The sequence below is a fragment of the Schistocerca cancellata genome, chromosome 2 (assembly GCF_023864275.1).
Source record: "Schistocerca cancellata isolate TAMUIC-IGC-003103 chromosome 2, iqSchCanc2.1, whole genome shotgun sequence".
Classification (NCBI taxonomy): Eukaryota; Metazoa; Arthropoda; class Insecta; order Orthoptera; family Acrididae; genus Schistocerca; species Schistocerca cancellata.
In genome coordinates this window covers 351,950,112-351,975,845 of record NC_064627.1, presented here as the reverse complement: position 1 = coordinate 351,975,845, position 25,734 = coordinate 351,950,112, and positions in this window count along the sequence as shown.

The window sequence follows — 25,734 nt, the reverse complement described above, 5'->3', positions numbered from 1 at the left end:
ACTAAATACATCCGATTGAAACAACTGAAAATTTTAAGTGATATATATGTTGTGAAGTATTAAAGTACTTACATACATACAGCTGAAGTATCCATGTCGTTTCCACACAACATTCATCAGATTTTTTATAAATTTAATGTCTTCGAAAGCATACACACTCGTAACATCTGACGTGTTTACATAGGAAAACAGAGGTTATTGTCAAACACCTTAGATCCAAGAAATTCAAAGATGTTACACATACAGAAACATAACAGATATTAAAGATTGTGGAAATGAAATTATCATATGATAATTGACCAACATTGTCATTTATGATGTATAGAATGGTTACTGGCAAATTGTATAACGTTGTAATCATTTTCTGTTGAAGGGGTAATAAGTAACAGATGTAGTTTTGAAAAATTTCATTAATGAATGATGTGTTAGGAAAGAAAATTAATGTTCTTGAAGAGATTAAAATTTACATCCATAGCTAAAAATCACCACATCTCATTCTCAGTGAAGAAGTAGTCTTGGCAAACAGGTCGTTTCTAGACATCTTTAAGGAAATTTTTGAAAACTAAAGCTGTTACTCACTGTCTCATCACACTAGCAAAGAAAAAAATGTTTTGTACTCATTTCCATTTCTTTACCAGCTGTGAGGATGCAAAAAGTGACAGTTTTAACTTTTCTGAATGTTATGAAAGGTGTCTAGAAATGACTTGTTTGCCAGGTCTGCTTGTTCACTGAGAATCAGATGTGGTGGGTTGGAAATATGCAGGCAAATTTCACTCTCCTCAGGAAGATACATATTCTTTCCTTAGCTGACAGTGTGTAGTATCTGCAGGTTGGCTGTAATGGTTTCTTCCTATACATGTAACATCCTTGAACTTCCTGTACGTAAGATTTTATGGGTTGTAGTTTAGTTTTGGTATTCAAGGAAAATGATGTGAGTGTTACGCCACAGACGTTCTGAGAGCAAACACTCAGATCTTTGGCTGCTGGTAGCATTGTTGTTGGAGTTAGCGTTCTGGAAGAGGCTAGTAAGAGAGTCGGATGTTAGATATGCTACTACATGAATGAGAACAGCTTGCAGAGCATAGAGATAAAGGAAGGATAAATTTAGAAATGTGATTTGGTAAAGCGTAATTTGGGATGTGAAGATTCCCAGGTTGTATTGCTTTCTTGCAAATAATGATGATGTGCTTTTATAATGGGAGGTTTTAGGGGAATTTATTTTAATTGCATTGGGTTAGTTAGTTAATTGTTCAGGCTTGCACTCAGAAGTTGGTTTTACCACTCTTTTACCATTTTCAGTAACTAATTTCTTGGCAGAGAAATTTTTGTTGTAAAGGATAATTTAATTAAAGATCATTGTAATTGTTGCGAAATGACTACTAGTCTTCGTAACACAGATTTTTAAAGGGTACATTACTTTCAATCATTTAGCAAATTCAAATTCCACCACCGTCTCGTCATATCTCTGATTATGTGTGTCGCGGAATTGCACAGAGCGGAACACAGTTTTTTAAAAGGTTAAGCATGATATGTTTAGTACAGTTTCACGTCCTTGCGTTGTACAGCACAAGACATCTTCTTTCTTATTTGGCTTCGGTGTTTATTCACATCATAATTTCCTTGTTGACCTCTGTGTCGTTAGCATAACACTGCGCCCACATTTACCTCTAAAGACGGTACTAGCCAACTTAAGAATTAAAAATACTAGTGATCAAGGGAAAAACGAAAATCAAAGAGATAGAAAACAAGAGAGTAAAAGACTGTGAAAGATCTACTGGCTGGTTCAAGAAGTGAGGATCTGGGTAAAGCTACCAACAAAAGCACTTTACGAACAGACAGAGACGTTTACAAACAACATCAGGAAAAGAAAGCCGAAGTTATTCGGACACATACACAGGACGATCGAAAACAGGCTGACTAATCAGATTTTTAACATAGTGACAACCAATACAGTGAAGAGAAACTGGGTAAAGGAAATAGTGGAACATCTCAAGAAATTGAACATCTCCACAAAAGATATGACAGACGGGGAGAAATACCGTGAAAAAAAACAGAAAACAAAAACTACAGGAAAGAAGTGGACAGAAGGGAGGAAGAAGAAAGCCAGTGGGTATATGAGAGGTTTTTTATAAGAAAAAAGAAAGACACAGACAAACTGCCATGAAAATTAATTGTGTTTCAGCACTCTCCTTAATAATAATATGAGGTATAATGTCTCCTGAGATGTAACCTTACGAAGTCAAATAAATTAAACTAAATACCGCGAAATAGATAAATAGGAGTAATTTTTCGTTTTGCAGTTATCACAAACGTTAATTTATTAATGACTAACTTCTTCCATGTTAATTAAATAGATATAGGAAGAAGTGATGTATATGTGTGCATTATAAACCTCTAGTCTCAAAAACATTTCTGTTCTTCATACCTCCTTTGTGTTACCACTGATAACGTGTCTCTGATCTCATTTGTACTAAGATTGCAGTACACGCGAGGTGCTATTTGTTTCCACCGCCTGAGTGGAATGCATAAGTTACGACAAATGTTCACTAACCTGCAGTGTTCTGCAGTTGTTGTTCCCTGCGCAAAAGAAAACAAAAAACACGTAGGTTGTGAATCCGTAATGTTGAGGCAGTAATAAACTGTCAGTGAGAAACTGTTGTTTTAGGAATGATTAAATTTCCAATCAGTTTGCCATTCGCTTTTTATTGGCGGAAGACGAGAAACTGCACAATTACGTTCCTTTTTAGAGTAAAAAATGATTTTTATTCTTCAGCATATTAATAAACTGTATATTTCCATAATTAGTATCACAATTTTCCCAACTATATTTCCAAATAATCATGCATTGCTAATAAAGTACAGGGTGATTCAAAAAGAATACCACAAATTTAGGAATTTAAAACTCTGCAACGACAAAAGGCAGAGCTAAGCACTATCTGTCGGCGAATTAAGGGAGCTATAAAGTTTCATTTAGTTGTACATTTGTTCGCTTGAGGCGCTGTTGACTAGGCGTCAGCGTCAGTTGCTGCTAAGATGGCGACCGCTCAACAGAAAGCTTTTTGTGTTATTGAGTACGGCAGAAGTGAATCGACGACAGTTGTTCAGCGTGCATTTCGAACGAAGTATGGTGTTAAACCTCCTGATAGGTGGTGTATTAAACGTTGGTATAAACAGTTTACAGAGAATGGGTGTTTGTGCAAAGGGAAAAGTGACAGAGCACTTCATCACTGGCCTCCAAGAAGCCCTGATCTTACCCCCTGCGATTTTTTCTTATGGGAGTATGTTAAGGATATGGTGTTTCGGCCACCTCTCCCAGCCACCATTGATGATTTGAAACGAGAAATAACAGCAGCTATCCAAACTGTTACGCCTGATATGCTACAGAGAGTGTGGAACGAGTTGGAGTATCGGGTTGATGTTGCTCGAGTGTCCATATTGAACATCTCTGAACTTGTTTTTGAGTGAAAAAAACCTTTTTAAATACTCTTTGTAATGATGTATAACAGAAGGTTATATTATGTTTCTTTCATTAAATACACATTTTTAAAGTTGTGGTATTCTTTTTGAATAAACCTGTATTAACTACTAAAACAACATGTCTGTTCTTCGGGACTACCGAACCAGCTCTGATCTTACAGCCAAACCACTTCAGCCGCCATCCAAGTTAGACGCGATCCGAAGATCACCGAAGTGCTTTATCTGTCTTTTTGTTTCGCAGTTGTTTATTATTCGGCTGGTTATTAATACTTCTGAAATAACGGAATGACAGCACGCTACTGAGAGATGCTCTAAATATGGCATGCAAGTAAATACGCTGTTAGCTTGTCTAATATTAATAGCTGAACATTATCATTTTGGCGCGCAAGTACCAAAGGCAGCAGCCAATCGCAGAGAAGGACCACAATCTAGGCGCTCTTTCTCACGATACCCGTACCGAACACACCATCTGTCATCGATACCTCACACCATATAACGACATCTTGGCACTTCTGCCTTCTCATCAGCTCTAAGTAGAGCTTCTTTTACCTGAATATGATAGCTGCAAAGCCAGAAATATTTCAACTTCTACTGATCTTTAGTGCGATGTAATTGGTTTGATCGAGGCATCTCTTTTGTTCCAGATTCCAGAACTGAATCTGATAGCGGCAATGACCAACCTATCATCGTATAAAAAATAAGACTGAAATCTGTAAGTTTTATCTTCTTATAGATGATTAGAAACAAAAATAGCGCATAATTCATTTGACTACCCTGTATCACATTAGCACATTCCAACATACGTGAGTATTGGGGTGTACTATCCGTTTACAGACCGTGAAATTACCGTTCACTAACAATGGATGACGTAATATTGGCTGCCAATCATAGCAGAACATTGAAACGCGTAGGAGCGAAACTAATCAGTTAGGAGTACGTGAGCGTTAGAGCGCACTCGTAATGAGTGGACGAAACTATTGGTTACATTGAGTAGCTACTTCCATGACTCAGATAGTGAGTGTAGTTTCGGTGTTAAAGATGATTTTCTGTGCTTATTCGCGCAATAATCTCCTTGTTGACCTCTGTGTCGTTAGCAGAACACTACGTACACATTTGTCCCTAAGGACGGTATTAACCGACTGTATAGAATCGAATTAAGAATATTAGATTAAAATAAAAAAAATTATTACCCTGACCCTATGATTAAAATAAGGAATTTTTGTGGTATCGCCACTAATTGATGGTAAACATGGCAATGTTATTTCACGAATATTTGAATTGAGGATTAATCTGTATCCTGCGACAAGAGACAAGAGAACTCCATACAGTGCGAAATTAAGTCGTTGTATCGTTTAATTAATTGTTCGAAATAGAATTATGCGTTACAGCAAGACCAATTCGCAAAACGCAGTAGAAATTCTGCAAGGCCTGTACAATATTACAGTGGCAGGCAAATCTCCTGTTACGACTAACAGGAATTCTTCCATGGTCTTTCTTCATTTAAAGGTGGATTTCAAACATTTTGTTTATCGAGATTTAAAGTGAATTTTGAGGGTAGATCGGACGGTATTACTCTTGAATGAGATTTCTTACAAATCCTACTCTTCCGTAGTGCGTGTCTAGACCCTACCCACGGTGTCAAATTTTCGAGAGTGGTCACGCTTTTAGCTGTGGTACAGAGCTGTATTGTTCAGCGCATTTTCTTATTTGAGTTCCTCCATGGATGTAAAACAAGGATAAAAGTAACCGTAGACCACTTCAAAGATAACTGCAAACAAAAATACAAACTTCAGAGTCAACGTTTTGTGTGACAATTCCTGCTGGAAACAGCGTTTATTTGTGTCTTCTGCGATAGAAGGAACATTAATTATTCCGGAATATATCCGATTTACTGTATTTTTCTTCACTTCCAGAAAGATGCAGATTTCTTATTTTAGCCACAATATTTCTTGGTTATGGTGGCTGCCTCTGGAAATAAATCTTCCTGTGACCACATTCTAGAGCAAACCGAAAAAAAGAGTGGAATGATCGTATAACTTTTTAGTCAGAAGAGGAATATAAATTTACCAAGCAAAAAAGAGCGGTTGTGTGAGCACAAAGAAAGATCAATACGCTGCTTTTTAAAAGACTCTGACAGAAATGTTAGGAACAGGTGCCTCAATATGTATTTCACCTTCCTCACCAAAAATTTTCGCATGCAAATATATTCATGCTCTTTTAACCCAGAACATTCTACGTTCTTTTACCTAGTCTCCCTAGGTAGTTAAGCAGTCATATTCAACATATCTCTCTCGGTGTTACTGTCTATGTTTCTCTCTTTATTTACAGTATATGCCACTGCCAGTGTCACATCTCACAGTCACTGTCTCCTTTAGTGTTTCTCTCCCATTAACACTGGCTCCATCATAGCTTAGCAGTTCAAATATTCTGACGAACCTCACTTTTTTCCCCTATATCCATGTATTTTAAGATTTCTGTCCCAAATGTTCCCTCCCCTGTCCTAATTGTTGATGTTCACTGGTCTCGGAGGATCCAGTCCCCCAAACCTATGTATGGACTCCACTCGTCTGTTTTTCTGATTTCCACTGAGACCTCTCAGTTTCGCTACCTTTGCTACTATCTCCCTCCATCTCTCTTCCTCTTTTACTGCCACTGGCTCTCACTGACCATGAATATCTCCTCTGTCTGTGCCTCCCACTGCTATTGCTTTTATTCACACTCTATCTCTTTCATTGCTACTTTCTCTCTCATGCCAACATTGTCTCCTTTATCCCACTGGTAAGTTCCCCTTTTCCTCCACCGTCACTGCCTCTGTGTTACTCTCTTTCTGTGCAGTCCTAAAGCGTGGACTGCACACCGACCAACGCAGCGCCAATGGAAAGGGCGGGCTGCGCCACAATCCAGGGAGACAGAGTTCAGCGACCCATGTCAACGCTGACTTATTCAGCCGCCCATCGCTGGTCAGCCCCAGTTCTTCGAGAGCGTCAGTACTAAGTAATAGGAACACGATACTCAGCCTGCGTTATGCTTTCGGTAATAGAGAGTAAATGTATGTAGGAGGCACAGGAAGGATAGGAACCCACTTCATTACGAGAAGTTAAGTCAAATTTCTTTCTTTTTTAGAAATAAAGTATTCTGTTAATATGAGAATGTTACCGGTATATACAGGGTGGTCCATTGATCGTGACCGGGCCAAATATCTCACTTAATAAGCGTCAATCGAAAAAACTACAAGGAACGAAACTTGTCTAGGTTGAACGGGGAAACCAGATGGCGCTATGGTTGGCCCGCTAGATGGTGCTACCATAGGTCAAACGGATATCAACTGCGTTTTTTTTAAAAATAGGAACCCCCATTTTTATTACATATTCGTGTAGTATCTAAAGAAATATGAATGTTTTAGTTGGACCACTTTTTTCGCTTTGTGATAGATGGTGCTGTAATAGTCACAAACATGTGGCTCACAGTTTTAGACGAACAGTTGGTAAATAGGTAGGTTTTTTAAATTAAAATACAGAACGTATGTACGTTTGAACATTTTAGTTTGGTTGTTCCAATGTGAACTTATCATTTCTGAAACCGTATGCTGTTACAGCATGATTACCTGTAAATAACAAATTAATGCAATAAATACTCAAAATGATGTCCGTCAACCTCAATGCATTTGGCAATACCTGTAACATTCCTCTCAACAGCAAGTAGTTCGCCTTCCGTAATGTTCGCACATGCATTGACAATGCACTGACGCATGTTGTCAGGTGTTGATCACGATAGAAAATATTCTTCAACTTTTCCCACAGAAAGAAATCCGGGGACGTCAGATCCGTTGAACGTGCGGGCCATGGTATGATGCTTCGACGACCAATCCACCTGTCATGAAATATACTATTCAATACCGCTTCAACCGCACACGAGCTATGTGCCGGACATCCATCACGTTGGAAGTACATCGCCATTCCGTCATGCAGTGAAACATCTTTTGCCGGCCGCGGTGGCCGTGCGGTTCTGGCGCTGCAGTCCGGAACCGCGGGACTGCTACGGTCGCAGGTTCGAATCCTGCCTCGGGCATGGTTGTGTGTGATGTCCTTAGGTTAGTTAGGTTTAAGTAGTTCTAAGTTCTAGGGGACTTGTGACCTAAGCTGTTGAGTCCCATAGTGCTCAGAGCCATTTGAACCATTTTTTTTAAACATCTTGTAGTAACAACGGTGGAACATTACTTAGGAAATCAGTATACACTGCACCATTTAGATTGCCATCGATAAAATGGGGTCCTATTATCCTTTCTCCCATAATGCCGCACCATACATTAACCCGTCAAGGTCGCTGATGTTCCACCTGTCACAGCCATCGTGGATTTTCCCTTGCCCAGTAGTGCATATTAAGCCCGTTTACGTTACCGCTGTTTGTGAATGACGCTTCGTCGCTAAATAGAACGCGCGCAAAAAATCTGTCAACGTCCCGTAGTTTTTCTTGTGCCCAGTGGCAGAACTGTACACGACGTGCAAAGTCGTCGCCATACAATTCCTGGAGCATAGGAATAAGGTACGGGTGCAATCGATGTTGATGTAGCATTCTCAACACAGACGTTTTTGAGATTCCTGATTATCGCGCAATTTGTCTGCTACTGATGTGCGGATTAGCCGCGACAGCAGCTAAAACACCTACTTGGGCATCATCATTTGTTGCACGTCGTGGCTGACGTTTCACATGTGGCTGAACACTTTCTGTTTCCTTAAATAACGTAACTATCCGGCGAACGGTCCGAACACTTGGATGATGTTGTCCAGGATACCGAGCAGCATACATAGCACACGCCCGTTGGGCATTTTAATCACAATAGCCGTACATCAACACGATATCGATCTTTTCCGCAATTGGTAAATGGTCCATTTTAACACGGGTAATGTATCACGAAGCAAATACCGTCCGCACTGGCGGAATGTTCAGTGATATCACGTACTTGTACGTTAGTGACTATTACAGCGCCATCTATCACAAAGCGAAAAAAGTGGTCAAACTAAAATATTCATTTTTTCTTTCGTACTACACGAATGTGTAATAAAAATGGGGGTTCGTATTTAAAAAAACGCATTTCAGACTCCAGGCATAAGAAGTCACCCTCATTCTGCCAACGGCCTTGTCAATGAGGGCGGAGGAGCGGACCGAGTTTCAGGCCACTTTCTTGTCCTAGAGGTGGGAAACTGACCCTCAAGACGGAAGAATCTCTAATTGTAAACGGTATGGGATGCAGAAGGCAATGGAAACCACTCCATTAAAGACACGTATCGTATCCACACGACTTGTAGCCTGCAATGATCTCTCCATTGGCAAATGACAAATGATTCCGGAACTGAAACTTCCTGGTAGATTAAAACTGTGTGCCGGACCGAGACTCGAAGGCAAAGGTCCCGAGTTCAAGTCTCAGTTCGGCACACAGTTTTAATCTGCCTGGAAGTTTCATATCAGCGCACACTCCGCTGTAGAGTGCAAATTTCATTCTAGAAACATCCCCCAGGCTGTGGCTAAGCCATGTCTCCGCAATATCCTTTCTTTCAGGAGTGCTAGTTCTGCGTGGTTCGCAGGAGAGCTTCTGTAAAGTTTGGAAGGTAGGAGACGAGGTACTGGCAGAAGTAAAGCTGTGAGGACGGGGCGTGAGTCGTGCTTGGGTAGCTCAGTTGGTAGAGCACTTGCCCGCGAAAGGCAAAGGTCCCGAGTTCGAGTCTCGGTCCGGCACACAGTTTTAATCTTCCAGGAAGTCTCATATCAACGCAAACTCCGCTGTAGGGTGAAAATTTCATTCTAGATTCCGGAACAGTCCCCCAATCGGATCTCCGGGATGAGACTACAAAGCGGGAGGCGACTATGAGTAAAACACTGAATAATCAAAGAAAGAATAACATTTTACTAATCGGGGCGTGGAATTTCAGAAACTTGAACGTGGCAGGGGAAACTAGAAAATCTGAAGAGGGAAATGCAAAGGATCAATCTAGATATAGTAGGTGTCAGAGGTGAAACTGAAAGCAGACAAGGATCTCTGGTCAGATGAGTATGGGGTAATTTCAACAGCAGCAGAAAATGGTGTGACGGGAGTAGGATTCGTTATGAAGACGAAGATATGGCAAATAATGTGTTACTGCGAATGGTTCAGTGATAGGGTTGTTCTTATCAGAAACGACAGCAAACAAGCACCGATAACGTTAGTTCGAGTATACAGGGTGAGTCACCTAACATTACCGCTGGATATATTTCGTAAACTACATCAAATACTGACGAATCGGTTCCACAGACCGAACGTGAGGAGAGGGGCTAGTGTAATTGTTTAACACAAACCATAAAAAATGCACGGAAGTATGTTTTTTAACACAAAACTACGTTTTCTTAAATGGAACCCCGTTAGTTTTGTTAGCACATCTGAACACATAAACAAATACATAATCAGTGCCGTTTGCTGCATTGCAAAATGTTAATTACATCCGGAGATATTGTAACCTAAAGTTGAAGCTTGAGAACCACTCCTCCGCTGTTCGATCGTGTCTATCGGAGAGCACCGAATTACGTAGGGATCCAATGGGAACGGTGATGGACCTTAGGTACAGAAGAAACTGGAACAGCACATTACGTCCACATGCTAACACCATTTTATCGGTCTTTTTCACTGACGCACATGTACATTACCATGAGGGATAAGGTACACATACACACGTGGTTTCCGTTTTCAATTACGGAGTGGAATAGAGTGTGTCCCGACGTGTCAGGCCAATAGATGTTCAATGTGGTGGCCATCATTTGCTGCACACAATTGCAATCTCTGGCGTAATGAATGTCGTACATGCCGCAGTACATCTGGTGTAATGTCGCCGCACGCTGCCACAATACGTTGTTTCATATCCTCTGGGGTTGTAGGCACATCACGGTACACATTCTCGTTTAACGTACACCACAGAAAGAAGTCCAGAGGTGTAAGATCAGGAGAACGGTCTGGCCAATTTATGCGTCCTCCACGTCATGGCAACGTACATGTGCGTCAGTGAAAAAGACCAATAAAAAGGTGTTAGCATGTGGACGTGATGTGCTGTTCCAGTCTCTTCTGTACCTAAGGTCCATCACCGTTCCCTTTGATCCCTACGTAATTCGGTGCTCTCCGATACACACGATCGAACAGCGGAGGAGTGGTACTCAAGCGTCAACTTTAGGTTACAATATCTCCGGATGTAATTAACATTTTACAATGCAACAAACGGCACTGATTACGTATTTGTCTATATGTTCAGATGTACTAACAAAACTAACGTGGTTCCATTTAAAAAAACGTAGGTTTGTGTTAAAAAACATACTTCCGTGCATTTTTGTATGGTTTGTATTAAACAATTACACTAGCCCCTCTCCTCACGTTCGGTCTGTGGAATCGGTTTGTCAGTATTTGATGTGGTTTACGAAATATATCCAGCTGTAACGTTAGGTGACTCACCCAGTATATGCCGACGTCGTAATCTGAAGGTGAAGAGACAGAGAAAGTATATAAGGGTACTGAAAGGGTAATGCAATACATAAAGGGAGATGAAAATCTAATAGTCGTGGTGTACTGGAATGTAGGGGAAACAGTAGAAGAAAAGGTTACAGAAGAATATGGGTTTGGGACAAGGAACGAGAGAAGAGGAAGACTAACTGATTTCTGTAACAAGTTTCAGCTAATAATAGTGAATACTCTATTCAATAATCACAAGAGGAAGAGGTTTACTTGGAAACGGCGGGGAGATACGGGAAGATTTCTGTTAGATTACATCGTACTCAGACACAGATCGCGAAATCAGATACTGGATTGTAAGGCGTACCCAGGAGAAGATTCAGATCACAATATAGTAGTGATGAAGAATAATCTGAAGCTTAAGCCATTAGTCAGGAAGAATCAATACGCAAAGAAGACGGATACGGAAGTACTAAGGAATGACGAGATACGCTTGAAGCTCTCTAAGGCTATAGATGCAGCAATAAGGTATAGCTCAGTAGGCAGTACAGTTGGAGAGGAATGGACATCTCTAAATAGCACCATCACAGATGTTGGAAAGAAAAACATAGTTCAAAGAAGGTAACTGCAACGAAACCATGGGTAACAGAAGAGATAATTCAGTTGATCGATGAAAGGAGGAAGAGCAAAAAATGTTCAGTGAAACTCAGGGCTACAGAACTACAAGTCTCTAATAAATGTAATAAATAGGAAGTTTAGGGAAGCTAACACGAAGTGGCTGGATGAAAACTGTGAAGAAATCCAGAAAGAAATGACTATTGGAAGGAAAGTCTCAGCACGCAGGAAAGCCAGTACGACCTTCTCTTACATTAAAAACAAGGGTGGTAACATTAAAGAGTGCAGAGGGAATTCCACTGTTAAATGAAGAGGTGAGAGCAGATAGGTGGAAAGAATACATTGAAAGCCTCTATGACAGGGAAGAATTGTCTGATGTGATGGAAGAAGAAACGTGAGTCGATTTAGAAGAGTTAGGGGATCCGGTATTAGGATCAGAACTCAAAAGAACTTTTGAACACATAAGATCAAATAAGGCAGAAATAATGTATGACATTCCACCAGAATTTCTAAAATCATTGGGGAAAGTGGAAACAAAACGACTCTTCGCGCTGGTGTGTAGAATGTATGAGTCTGACGACGTACTATCTGACTGTCGGAAAAATGTCATCCACACTATTTCGAAGACTGCAAGAGCTGACATCTGCGAGAAGTATCGCACAAACAGCTCAACAGCTCATGCATCCAAGTTGCTGATAAGAATAATATAGAGAAGATTGGAACCAGAAAATGAGGATGTGCTAGATGACAAAGAGAATCGAAGAAATGAGATGTGGGCTACAGACTAATGTTGACAGTTAGGTGGACTGATAAGGTAAGGAATGAGGAGGTTCTGTGTAGAATCTGAGAGGTAAGGAGTATGTGGAAAACGCTGTCAAGGAGAAAGGTCACAATGATTTGGCATCTGTTAAGGCATGAGGGGATAGCTTCCATTCTACTAGAGGGAGCAGTAGTGGGCAAAAACTGAAGAGACAGACAGAGATTGGAATACATCGAGGAAACAATTGAGGACGTAAGTTGCAAGTTCTACTCTGAGATGAAGAGGTTGGCACAGGAGAGGAATTGGTGGCGGGCCTCATCAAATCAGTGAGAAGACTGATGACCCAAAAAAACAGACGCTTATCGATATGTCTTTATGGCCATTGACGTGTTTCTTTGCTTTTTATGGCTTATTCCCGTTAGATCAATCACAGGTTGTGCCACCATTACACACTTCACCAGTATTTTCTCCAATTTTGGTCCATCAAAGCCCCTAGAAGTTTTGTTTGGACTATGCTATAAAAGTGTATGGTCTCCAGCCGTCCTCCGCCAAGCACGTTAATCGCAACTTAAAGGCTACTTTCATCCTATATCATTCCAAGAGTCAACCTTGCTGGGACATATCGGTTATGTTGTTCAGCTTTTAATACCGCTCTTCATAAAGCACATAGGCTTGTTGATGTTGGGCTGTTCCATAACCTACCCCCTTTCCAATCTGTGGACGATTGGTGGTTTCCAGCCAGAGGAGATTGGTCATTTTGATATTAATATCAAGTGGAATGTGGCCTGGCGTAACACTGCTCGAGTGCATCAGAGACATGGTGTGGGGTATATCAGTGGGGCCGGGAGTGCAACCTCCAGGTGGGAGATTTAGTTTACGTGTGTAACTTCTGGGAGTCACAGTATGGGCGGTCGTGGGATTACATAGAGAATGCTCTCTCGTTTTGTGGGTCCGTGTAAGGTAGTGGAAAAGATTTCTCGTGCCATTTCCTGGTTGCAGCTTATTACAACCAAGAAGCGTACGCAGGCAGACATCAGTGAAATAAAGCCTGACAGCAGAGATAGTCTTAATGTTAAGCAAACCTCCCAGTTGTTCTGGTTTTAATGAGCGAGGTTGCGATAGTCTGTGGTTGGTGACAGTGATAATTTCCTTATCTGCGAGGTTTGCCTCAGCGATAGGGGAAGGGTTGAGCCGCAGAGGTTTGAAGAGCGCATACGGACTGCCTTGACAGTGTGTGCCCAGCCCATCAAGCGATCCTGAAAGTGGTTTTTCTGCTAGAGCACTCGTATATGGCGATATATGATGTGGACAATGCTATGTGGAATTGGATATGTGATTAGTAGTGCTAGTGAAGTTACGTGAACCTGTTGCAGTGCACCTTCTGCAACGACAAGCGTCCATGGCTGTTGGTTCGTCCGTGTTTGGAGTCCGTGTGTTTGTACGGAAGTAAACATCGCAGTCTGCTCAATTGGGGCGGCCTTGACTCTGTGATTCAGAAAAGGTGGTGTTCTGCGGAGGTTACTGTATTATACTGATCTCACCTCTGCTTCAGTATGCGTGAAGAGACGAGTCTGGTGGAGTCATTTGAGTTGTACTTCACCGTACGATTGATCATGGTGAGCGCTGTCCTTACATAGTGGTAGAATGCAAGTGTTAGGATTGTCGGCTCCGGCAATAGTTTGGGGGCTCCTGTTTAAGTAGTCATATTCCATGATCGCAAACGGTGTTAATCTGGATGTTATAAGGCTTTTAAGTATTTTTAAATTATAAGCTAAGAGTGTTTAAACCTGGTGGGCCTTGCAGTTGCTAAGCGAATACTTGCTGTCTAAATCCAATTTGCAGCTTGTGCTACTGCTAAATTTGATTTCATTTGTAGGATTATAAATATGAAAGATGAACTGATTTAATTGAGCTTTCAATGTTTAAGCCTGGTGGGATTTTGCAGTTCTCAAGTGAATTACTAGAAGCTAAATTTAATTTGCGGTTTATGGTACCGAGTGAATTTGATTTTTGAGCATGATCATATTCATGAAACATTCATTCATTTAACTGGTGTTATTGCAAATTTGTTACGGTTTTGAAGTTTCTTTCTTTTTTAAAATAAGTTTTAAAGTTACCTCGCCCATGGTATGGGTTTGGTGTTATTGTTGTATAATTATTTGGGTACTGAAGTTCTGTTTATTCTGTTTTAGGTAGCTACCTGGGTAGAGCTTTTAGAGTTGTTTGCCTGACGACGGCCGCTGTTGGCGTCATCTTGTTACTGGGGAATCGCCCGTTTGTATGAGGAGAAATGTATAAATCTGAAATTTAATTCTTTCTTATTTGTGAACGTGGAGTGATTATTAATTCTTTGACCACTTTGTAATGAAGTGTGTCATTTGTTAATCTTATAGGTTCTGGGCTGTGGTTCTGGCACCTACTGAAATGAACGATTTGTCCTGCTTTAAAATTTTTTACTCGACTGTCTTTAAAATGTTTAGCAGTTGTTAATTAGTTCTAACTGTGTGGTTTAAGTTTTAAGTGTTATTTTTCTCTAATTCTCGGGAAACACAGTGGTTGGAGGGGGCGAGGGGGATCTTAGTTGTATTCAACAGGTGTGTCTACTGCCACACGCTATGAACACATCTACTGCCTGTTTCAAAACGAACCGCGGGCCGTCGTGGCCTAGCGGTTCTAGGCGCTTCAGTCTGGCACGGCGTGACCGCTACGGTCGCAGGTTCGAATCCTGCCTCGGGCATGGATTTGTGTGATGCCCTTAGGGTAGTTAGGTATAAGTAGTTCTAAGTTCTAGAGGACTGATGACCTCAGATGTTAAGTCCCATAGTGCTCAGAGCCATTTGAACCATTTGCAAACAAACTGCATTGTTTTCGTAAAATTTTTTACGGGTCACGTGTGATGAACACATGCCAAATTATGTTTGAATGTAGTAAGATAAATGAACTGAAATTTTCTTTTTATATTCTAATAACATAAGAACCTAATCGCACATGTTATGTTGATAATATATGTAATTCCTTTTGCTAGTACCTCAGTCAATAAAATTGAGTCTAAGAGGGCAATACTTGGGCATTAATAATGCCCTATATTCGTTACTGATAACCCTTGTCGCCCGATTGTAGTTTATTTCTCTGTACGTCACATCCCCGTTGCCCACAAGCTGGGGTAGCACTTCGCCTCCACGGAAGGGCAATAGTGAAACTGTAAACATACTACCTCCTGACTTGTCGGCTTTTCTTCACGAATATACATAGTAACACGTACCAAAAACGGGTAATACTTTATTGGACCGACCAATCCGCATTATTTTCCACTGGCTTCCTGCACACCCTCGGGTGAATGACGGAACTTACGCCAACTCAGCGCAGCACTAAGATCATCAAAACAAGGGAAATGAATAATGTGCGCAAAGGTGTTACTAAAGATGAATAAAGAAAAAAAATCAAAACCCAAAACTGAAATAAATACCAATAGAGCCTATAACAAAGCTAAATATGTAAAAATACTATTTAGAAGCTTTTTTTTAATCAATTACATGATGGTGAATGTAAAAATACTGAAAACTTCACTTAAATCCGCATTTGAACGTTATCGTAATAGTGCAGTTTTTACTAATTAACTAAGTATTTATCTGTATAGCTATACACGTTCATATTGTCAGTAAGCAAGTGTACATGTGTATGAACATGAAGATTTCCTATTAGTCATTCAGTTAGGTACACAGTAATGACAACACTTAAAACAATGATAACATTATGTATAAAGTGCCTGGAGGACACTTAGCAAAGTGAACTAAACGTGCGTGGAAATTACCTTCTTGACTTCATTTAAGGTTTTTTTTTTACTATTATACGTTATGTGAGCACTAGGTATTGACTTCTAGCTAGTGTGATTAAGTGAAGACAGTTTGAATGCAGTTATTTAATTTCCTTCGAAAACTGTATAATATACATGTAAAATAAAGACTGAGTGATTAAAACGTCGTTATATAGCGTGTGTACACATGACTCCAGAAAATAATCCTTCAGATGGTTTCTGTTGTTCTTGGGGGCACTGCAATACTACAGCCAAATTGACCAGACAGTGTGTACGTTAAATAAAATATTTCCTAATTTTAACTAAAATTTTGTCGGTGATAATCCAGCATATTATCCCCATATTAACTATATCGCTGATCTTTCCCTTTGTCGTTAGCGTTAGGTAGTCTTCTAACTTGTACCTCTCTCCTGTTAACACTGCTTGAAGTTAGACGTATGATCAAAGTCATTTCTTCCCACTATTATGAACCTTATACTGAAGAAATGCAGCATTGTTCTCCACCAACTTGCGGAATCGATATGACATGAAATTATTACTGCTGCACGCAAATCGTTTCACATATTAATAAAATAAATTAGACTTTCTGTCTCCATGTGTAGTCATTACACCACCTATTGGTGCTCTTACTAATATATGTTAGTAAAACAAATTATAGTGCCCCATGCAGCTGGAAAGAGTTTGCAGGGAGTACTAAGTCCGACACAATGAACAAAAGCCATAGAAGTCATTCCGTTGCCTACCTAATTAAAATATTTAAAAATCATTACTTTTTTATTTATTAAAAATATTTTTAGTTATGTGATATTAGATCGTCCTAGTAAAAGGTTGATGTATTACATTTGTTGTATTAAAATTAATATCTCTTGTGACATGCTCTTTGCAATAAAATAATGAAATCTGATGGAATTACATTTTCCTGGAAACGTATGAGTCTCAACTTTATCTTCGATAACGATAGAAGCTAAATAAAAGAATTAAAATTTTTGGCGCGGTTGAAAGTTAAACAAAGGTCTCCTGTTTACGAGGCAAATTGGCTGATCACTACAGCACCTTAGCATTGTCTTACTACAGCTGCACTGAGTACCCTAGTCCAGTGCTCTCCGTAATATAGATTTCAATTCGCCTCTTCAGGCCATTTTCCCATTCATAAATCATCAGTATTGACTACGCTCTCAGACATCTGAATAGGACCCGAGCTTTGTACGTAATGGTGAAATGCTTCCTGATCCCCAAGAGTAGGTGATCTATTGATGTGATGGAATTACATTTTCCTGGAGACATATCGCTGACTGTTGCACGATAAACTAAGTAAAGACGTGTCGTTCTATGTACTACTTTTAAATCGAATACCATGCTGTAATGAAATCATATATTTTGGACGTTTTGACAAAGGAATTTGGCTCGAAGTTGGTAAAGGGTAGTAATTAATTTAACCTTTTATTCTCAAGTCCGCAGCTCGTGGTCTCGCGGTAGCGTCCTCGCTTCCCGAGCACGGGGTCTCGGGTTCGATTCCCGGCTGGGTCAGGGATTTTTCCTGCCTCGAGATAACTGGGTGTTGTTGTGCCGTCTTCATCATCATCATTCATCCTCATTACGGTCGAAGGAAGGCAATGACAAACCACTTCCACTAGGACCTTGCCTAGTACGGCGGGGCGCGTCTCCCGCGTCGTTCCCCTACGCTCTGTAAAGAAGTATGGAACTCATCATCATCATTTTATTCTCAGTATATTAGAAGAAAGAGAGTGCTACATTTCCCTACATAACTGACTCACTCACCGAGTCGCGTACTGATTCATCATCGTCCAGCCCAAACCGCTAAGGATAGAAACTTTAAATTTGGAAGAGGTGCTCATTTTATGCAGTAGGCGTAATTTAAGAAGGGATTTTTCGAAATTCCACCCCTAAGGGTGAGAAATAGGTGATGAAATGTTCTCTCAAAATATGTCGCCATTAAGGCAATTTTGAAGCCGCCCCTACGAAAATCGATAATTGGTGTCTCGGTCAGAAATAAAGAAATGCATGTTCCAGCATTTTTGGAAATTTAACTCCTATGGGGTGAAATAAGGGATGAAAAGTAAAATAAAATTATGTCATTACGAAAATTTTTCAAAGCCAAATTTGTGAGAATCTGTATTTGGCTTCTCCATTAAAAATAAAGAAATATGTGTTTAATTGTTTTCGGAAATTCAGCCATCACAGGATGACGTAATGGGAGAAAGTTTTCAAGAAAGTTCTTTGTCACTTTAAAAATTTTTAAAGCTAAATTATGAAAACTGGCATTTCAATTCCTGGTTTCATACGAAGAAATATGTGTTGAAGAATGAATGTTCCGATGCAAACATCACCAAAAAATATCAAAAGGTATGATTAACAAAAGCCGTGGGCTATACCTGCTAGAATCGAATTTTGACACATATACATTCGGAATAGACGATGCGCGTATTGTGTTAATTAGCGTGAAGAGTTTAGAAAGTATTTTAGTTTGTGAACAACGTAAAAATTAGATTGCAGAAAACCAAATAAACCTGTGCAGCCCGTACAGACTACGCGAGTAAAGCAGCGGGTTATAAGCTAGTTTCTCTTATAGAATTATCACGACAAAGGTGAATACCACATTAGTTTATTGTGGCAAGGTAACAACAGAAAAATGCGAAAAGTATTTCACGGTCGCAGTACAATTGTCTTACAAGAGAAAAAATCGAAACTGTTCAGTGACAAGCAAAGATAACCCAGGTAATGTAAGACATCAGTTTGTTACTGTGGTACGCCATAGTCCAGAAAATAGAAGTCAGAAGAAAGAGAGTGTTATATTTCTGCCACAAATATTATCATCTGAGTTTCTGGGGATACCAGACAAATTATTTATACTGAATATCTTGTAAATAATTGACGAATACTTCTCATGTCTCCTGGACCAGATGAGCCGCAAAAATTGTGAAAGGACGTGTGGGCTGATAACAAAACCATCACGCGTCAGGACATAGAACTTGTGTTTGAAAGTGCTAGGTCAACAGCAAAACGATGGGCTCTGAAGTAACAATTATCTGTACTGCTAGCCTATGCAGAAGATTTTCCCCCATCTGATTTACATATATTTCAATGTTTATAGAAATAAATATCTTCAACATTTCGTGGCCCTGTCAGAATATATAGAAAAATGTGTAATTGAAACATTTTCAGTACATTGAAATGGTTGCTGCAGCCATTTGTAACACCAACATTTTTTCGTTAATGCTGTGAAAATAACACTTTTGTGCCAACGTGTGCCATAACAATAAGTCACTCAGCCACGGCAGTTTGGAAATTTCGCGAACTGAGTTGCGATTGTGTCAGCGGGACTCCATGAGGATGAGGATGCTGCTAGCAGGTCGCCGCGACACTAGCGCTGGCGTGAGTCAGCATGTGACAACAGTTGTACGGGGCAGAACTTTATAGTACGACCGAGCGACTAACATGAGAGGGAACCATGCACTACCGCCGACCAGCCGAACAGGACGGATTCGGCTGGAAGCCGGGGCAGCTCTAATCTGGTGAGCAGCCGAGATGAAGAGTGTGCTGTCCGAACAATGGAAGTACGGCACTGTGGCAGGATCCTGAGCTGTATGGTGTGCTAACTCTCTCCTTTAAACAACCGGTATCGTCCTTATTGGAAAGAGTTTATTGGTGTGTATACAGGGTGTTACGAAAAGGTACGGCCAAACTTTCAGGAAACATTCCTCACACACAAAGACAGAAAATATGTTATGTGGACATGTGTCCGGAAACGCTTACTTTCCATGTTAGAGCTCGTTTTATTACTTCTCTTCAAATCACATTAATCATGGAATGGAAACACACAGAAAAAGAACGTACCAGCGTGACTTCAAACACTTTGTTACAGGGAATGTTCAAAATGTCCTCCGTTAGCGAGGATGTATGCATCCATCCTCCGTCGCATGGAATCCCTGCTGCGCCGATGCAGCCCTGGAGAATGGCGTATTGTATCACAGCCGCCCACAAAACGAGCACGAAAAGTCACTACATTTGGTACCGGGGTTGCGTAGTCAAAAGCTTTCAAATGCCCCCATAAATGAAAGTCAAGAGGGTTGAGGTCAGGAGAGCGTAGAGGCCATGGAATTGGTCCGCCTCTACCAATCCATCGGTCACCGAATCTGTTGTTGAGAAGCGTACGAACACTTCGACTGAAATGTGCAGGAGCTCCATCGTGCATGAATCACATGTTGTGTCGTACTTGTAAAGGCACATGTTCTAGCAGCACAGGAAGAGTATCCCGTATGAAATCATGCTAACGTGCTCCATTGAGCGTAGGTGAAGCACATGGGGCCCAATCAAGACATCACAAACAATGCCTGCCCAAACGTTCACAGAAAATCTGTGTTGATGACGTGACTGCACAATTGCGTGCGGATTCTCGTCAGCCCACACATGTTGATTGTGGAAATTTACAATTTGATCACGTTGGAATGAAGCCTCATCCGTAAAGAGAACAATTGCTCTGAAATGAGGATTGACACATTGTTGGATGAACCATTCGCAGAAGTGTACCCGTGGAGGCCAATCAGCTGCTGATAGTGCCTGCACACGCTGTACATGGTACAGAAACAACTGGTTCTCCCACAGCACTCTCCATACAGTGACGTGGTCAACGTTGCCTTGTGCAGCAGCAACATTCTGACGCTGACTTTAGGGTTATCGTCATGTGCACGAAGAATTTCCTCGTCCATTGCACGTGTCCTCGTCGTTCTAGGTCTTCCCCAGTCGCGAGTCAGGGGCTGGAATGTTCCGTGCTCCCTAAGACGCCGATCAATTGTTTCCTGTCGGGACACCTTCGTTCTGGAAATCTGTCTCGATACAAACGTACCGCGCCACGGCTATTGCCCCTTGCTAATCCATACATCAAATGGGCATCTGCCAACTCCACATTTGTAAACATTGCACTGACTGCAAAACCACGTTCGTGATGAACACTAACCTGTTGATGCTACGTACTGATGTGCTTGATGCTAGTACTGTAGTGCAATGTGTCGCATGTCAACACAAGCACCGAAGTCAACATTACCTTCCTTCAATTGGGCCAACTGGCGGTGAATCGAGGAAGTACAGTACATACTGACGAAACTAAAATGAGCTTTAACATGGAAATTAAGCGTTTCCGGACACATGTCCACATAACATCTTTTCTTTATTTGTGTGTGAGGAATGTTTCCTGAAAGTTTGACCGTACCTTTTTGTAACACCCTGTATAGGTTCTCAGTCCGTGCTTACCTATTAAGCGTTTTTGGAATAGAGTACCCCTAATTATATCTTCTTGTAATGTGATCGCTTCATCCAGTGAGCAGCTGCATGCAGTGAAGCACCGGCACGTTATATTATTTCTTTAGACGGGTAATATAAGCACAACTCAGTGAAGCAAACCTTTGGCTCATTTTGATGCAAATAAGGTCTTTGGAAAAGTTATTAATTGGTTTCTGCGAATGGGCTTGCTCTGAACTTTGAAAAAAGTTCAGTACATCCAATTTTCTGCTGCAAAACTATAATTTCTTCAAAAACATAACACATCAAAAGAAGTCAGTAGCCAGGGTAGAGCATACTAAGATTTTGGGTGTACATATAGATGAGAATCTTAATTGGAAAATTCTTATTTTGGATCTCCTAAACCAACTAGGTTCAGCAACTTTTGCAATCAGAATAATTGCCCATTTTGAGGATGTAGAAATTAGTAAGCTATCACACTTTGCATACTTCCACTCTCTGATGTCATACGGAACAATATTCTGAGGCAACTCAACATTTAGGCAAAAGGTATTCACTGCCCAAAAGAAAGAGGTTAGAATAATGTGTGGGGTTCATAGTCGCATATCTTGTAGGCATCTGTTCAAAAGGTTACGAATTCTTACAAATGTTTCACAGTACTTTTACTCAGTAATTAAATTTTTTCTCAACAACATAGACCAGTTTAATATCAACAGCGACATTCTTGATTACAATATCAGAAAAAAGAAAGACCTACACTATCCTTTACTTAACCTATCTTTGGCACAGAATGGGGTAAAATATGCAACTATAAAATTTTTTGATAAATTTCCAGATGAAATAAAATGTCTGTCAGACAGCAGATACAGTTTCAAAAACAAATTGAAATCATACCTCCATGACAACTTCTTCTACGCCGTAGATGAATTCTTGAATATGAGTAAATAAATCTGGGGATATAACATATGCATTTTGTGCCATTTAAGGGAATGGGATAGAAAATAGTAATATTTAGGTATTACACTATAATGTAAACAAAAAAACTTGTTTCCTGTGCGCATTTCTTGTGCGTTTGACACGTTCCACATCATAACGGTTTTGCGTGCTATTGATCAATGGAACACGTAACTAACTAAATAACTTTGTTGTCTTTGATCTAGTTTTGTAGCTGCCACTCTGGTGTTTTGAATCCTACATATTATTTTTAATGTAGTTTCCCATAAAGACTGTTTTTGGTACAACACCTAAAGCAGTTTTGGAAGCTGTTAGGAAACGTTCTCTCATCTCCTTGTGATTTTGTTGGTTCAAATGGCTCCGAGCACTATGGGACTTAACAGCTGTGGTCATCAGTCCCCTAGAACTTAGAACTACTGAAACCTAACTAACCTAAGGACAGCACACACATCAATGCCCGAGGCAGGATTCGAACCTGCGACCGTAGCAGTCGCGCGGTTCCGGACTCCGCGCCTAGAACCGCGAGACCACCACGGCCGGCTGTGATTTTGTATTGTAAAAAAATTCATTATGACCCATTATATTTCTGATTTATTACCATTGTGTTATTTGGCAGGGACTGTGGACGCGATCATCCACAGCAAACTTTAGATACAAAATTTTCTCACTGTTACTGTGAAATTGTACTTGATGTTCTGACACATGTGCAACCAATTAATTTTTGAGCGTAATACGTGTTTTTAATTTCTTCTCATTCCGTGGCTTCACACATTGTAATTTCTATATGTTATCCTTGCGGATGTTACCTGGTTTAGTATTTTAAGTAACCCTAATGGTATTTGCGTTTTGCGTTAAATGTGGGTCCATTAGTGAGTGTATAATTGAATGTTTGTTGTTATTTAGCATCTTGTTGGTCTATTTTAATTTATTTGTCTTATAAGTCTTTTATGTTAGTTTGTAAACTAAACTGTGTCATCTTGTTAAACACAAGATTTAAAATTAAGATCAATCATCCCTCAACCCAGCCATACACTTCCTGTTACATCAATTTAAGTAATTAATAATATTTAATTTCGATTGACTGTTTTCAGATATATATATTGTTTTAGAATAATGTCATTAATGGATCTTCTGTAATTAAAAAAGATACACTTTGTGATTTCTCTGATCATTGCATAGGGAACCGGTAACTAGAACTGAATCGCTTACTGCAGAAACCCCAAAAGTCCACTTTTGATGAAAAGTTAGATAAAGGCTGAAATACATTTTCTGCTTGTAGTTCCTCCAGAAAGTGCACAGAAACAACCATCGTTTCTTGCCATGTAAACAAAGGTAGGAAGTATGAGCTGGGCGCTGAAACACCCAAAGTCCAAGACTTTTTAATTTTCCTCTCAGCTGTTGGTACTACAATAATGTTTGGTACAACTGAGGAGAAGAAACTGGTTTTCCTATTCTAAGTATTCTTGTCAAAATGGACGAAGAGTCTTGCACAAAACAGCTATGCCAAGAAAAGCGTAAAACATTCTTCGGAATATCAGATAAATATTACGAAGAAAGCTAGAATTCACGAAGAAGAACAAGTGAATTAGAGAGGCAAAGCATTTCCGAAGTGCCGAAGAACCTGTTTTAGTGTTTTTGCATAAACAACAGAACCCTTGCTTTAACATATTTCCTGAACATAGCGCACAAGAACGATCAGGACCTTTCCCTGCAAGGACTGATCATAGCTTGTAATGTAAAAAGACACCGTCAAAATGACGGAGGGGCTACAGGTGTGAAAAATCTTTTACCTACTTTTGTGGTGGTTGGAGACAAACGATTTGAGTTACGTAGACCAGCTTTTATAAGTTATATATGCTTGACATTATCAAGTTAGAGGCGATCTATGCTAATGTAGAAACAGAAGTATAACTTTAAACAGCCAAGACCGCTGTTGTAGAGCAATTATTGTGATGAGCGATTTCAGCAAACTACACTCCTGGAAATGGAAAAAAGAACACATTGACACCGGTGTGTCAGACTCACCATACTTGCTCCGGACACTGCGAGAGGGCTGTACAAGCAATGATCACATGCACGGCACAGCGGACACACCAGGAGCCGCGGTGTTGGCCGTCGAATGGCGCTAGCTGCGCAGCATTTGTGCACCGCCGCCGTCAGTGTCAGCCAGTTTGCCGTGGCATACGGAGCTCCATCGCAGTCTTTAACACTGGTAGCATACCGCGACAGCGTGGACGTCAACCGTATGTGCAGTTGACGGACTTTGAGCGAGGGCGTATAGTGGGCATGCGGGAGGCCGCGTGGACGTACCGCCGAATTGCTCAACACGTGGGGCGTGAGGTCTCCACAGTACATCGATGTTGTCGCCAGTGGTCGGCGGAAGGTGCACGTGCCCGTCGACCTGGGACCGGACCGCAGCGACGCACGGATGCACGCCAAGACCGTAGGATCCTACGCAGTGCCGTAGGGGACCGCACCGCCACTTCCCAGCAAATTAGGGACACTGTTGCTCCTGGGGTATCGGCGAGGACCATTCGCAACCGTCTCCATGAAGCTGGGCTACGGTCCCGCACACCGTTAGGCCGTCTTCCGCTCACGCCCCAACATCGTGCAGCCCGCCTCCAGTGGTGTCGCGACAGGCGTGAATGGAGGGACGAATGGAGACGTGTCGTCTTCAGCGATGGGAGTCGCTTCTGTCTTGGTGCCAATGATGGTCGTATGCGTGTTTGGCGCCGTGCAGGTGAGCGCCACAATCAGGACTGCATACGACCGAGGCACACAGGGCCAACACCCGGCATCATGGTGTGGGGAGCGATCTCCTACACTGGCCGTACACCAGTGGTGATCGTCGAGGGGACACTGAATAGTTCACGGTACATCCAAACCGTCATCGAACCCATCGTTCTACCATTCCTAGACCGGCAAGGGAACTTGCTGTTCCAACAGGACAATGCACGTCCGCATGTATCCCGTGCCACCCAACGTGCTCTAGAAGGTGTAAGTCAACTACCCTGGCCAGTAAGATCTCCGGATCTGTCCCCCATTGAGCATGTTTGGGACTGGATGAAGCGTCGTCTCACGCGGTCTGCACGTCCAGCACGAACGCTGGTCCAACTGAGGCGCCAGGTGGAAATGGCATGGCAAGCCGTTCCACAGGACTACATCCAGCATCTCTACGATCGTGTCCATGGGAGAATAGCAGCCTGCATTGCTGCGAAAGGTGGATATACACTGTACTAGTGCCGACATTGTGCATGCTCTGTTGCCTGTGTCTATGTGCCTGTGGTTCTGTCAGTGTGATCATGTGATGTATCTGACCCCAGGAATGTGTCAATAAAGTTTCCCCTTCCTACGACAATGAATTCACGGTGTTCTTATTTCAATTTCCAGGAG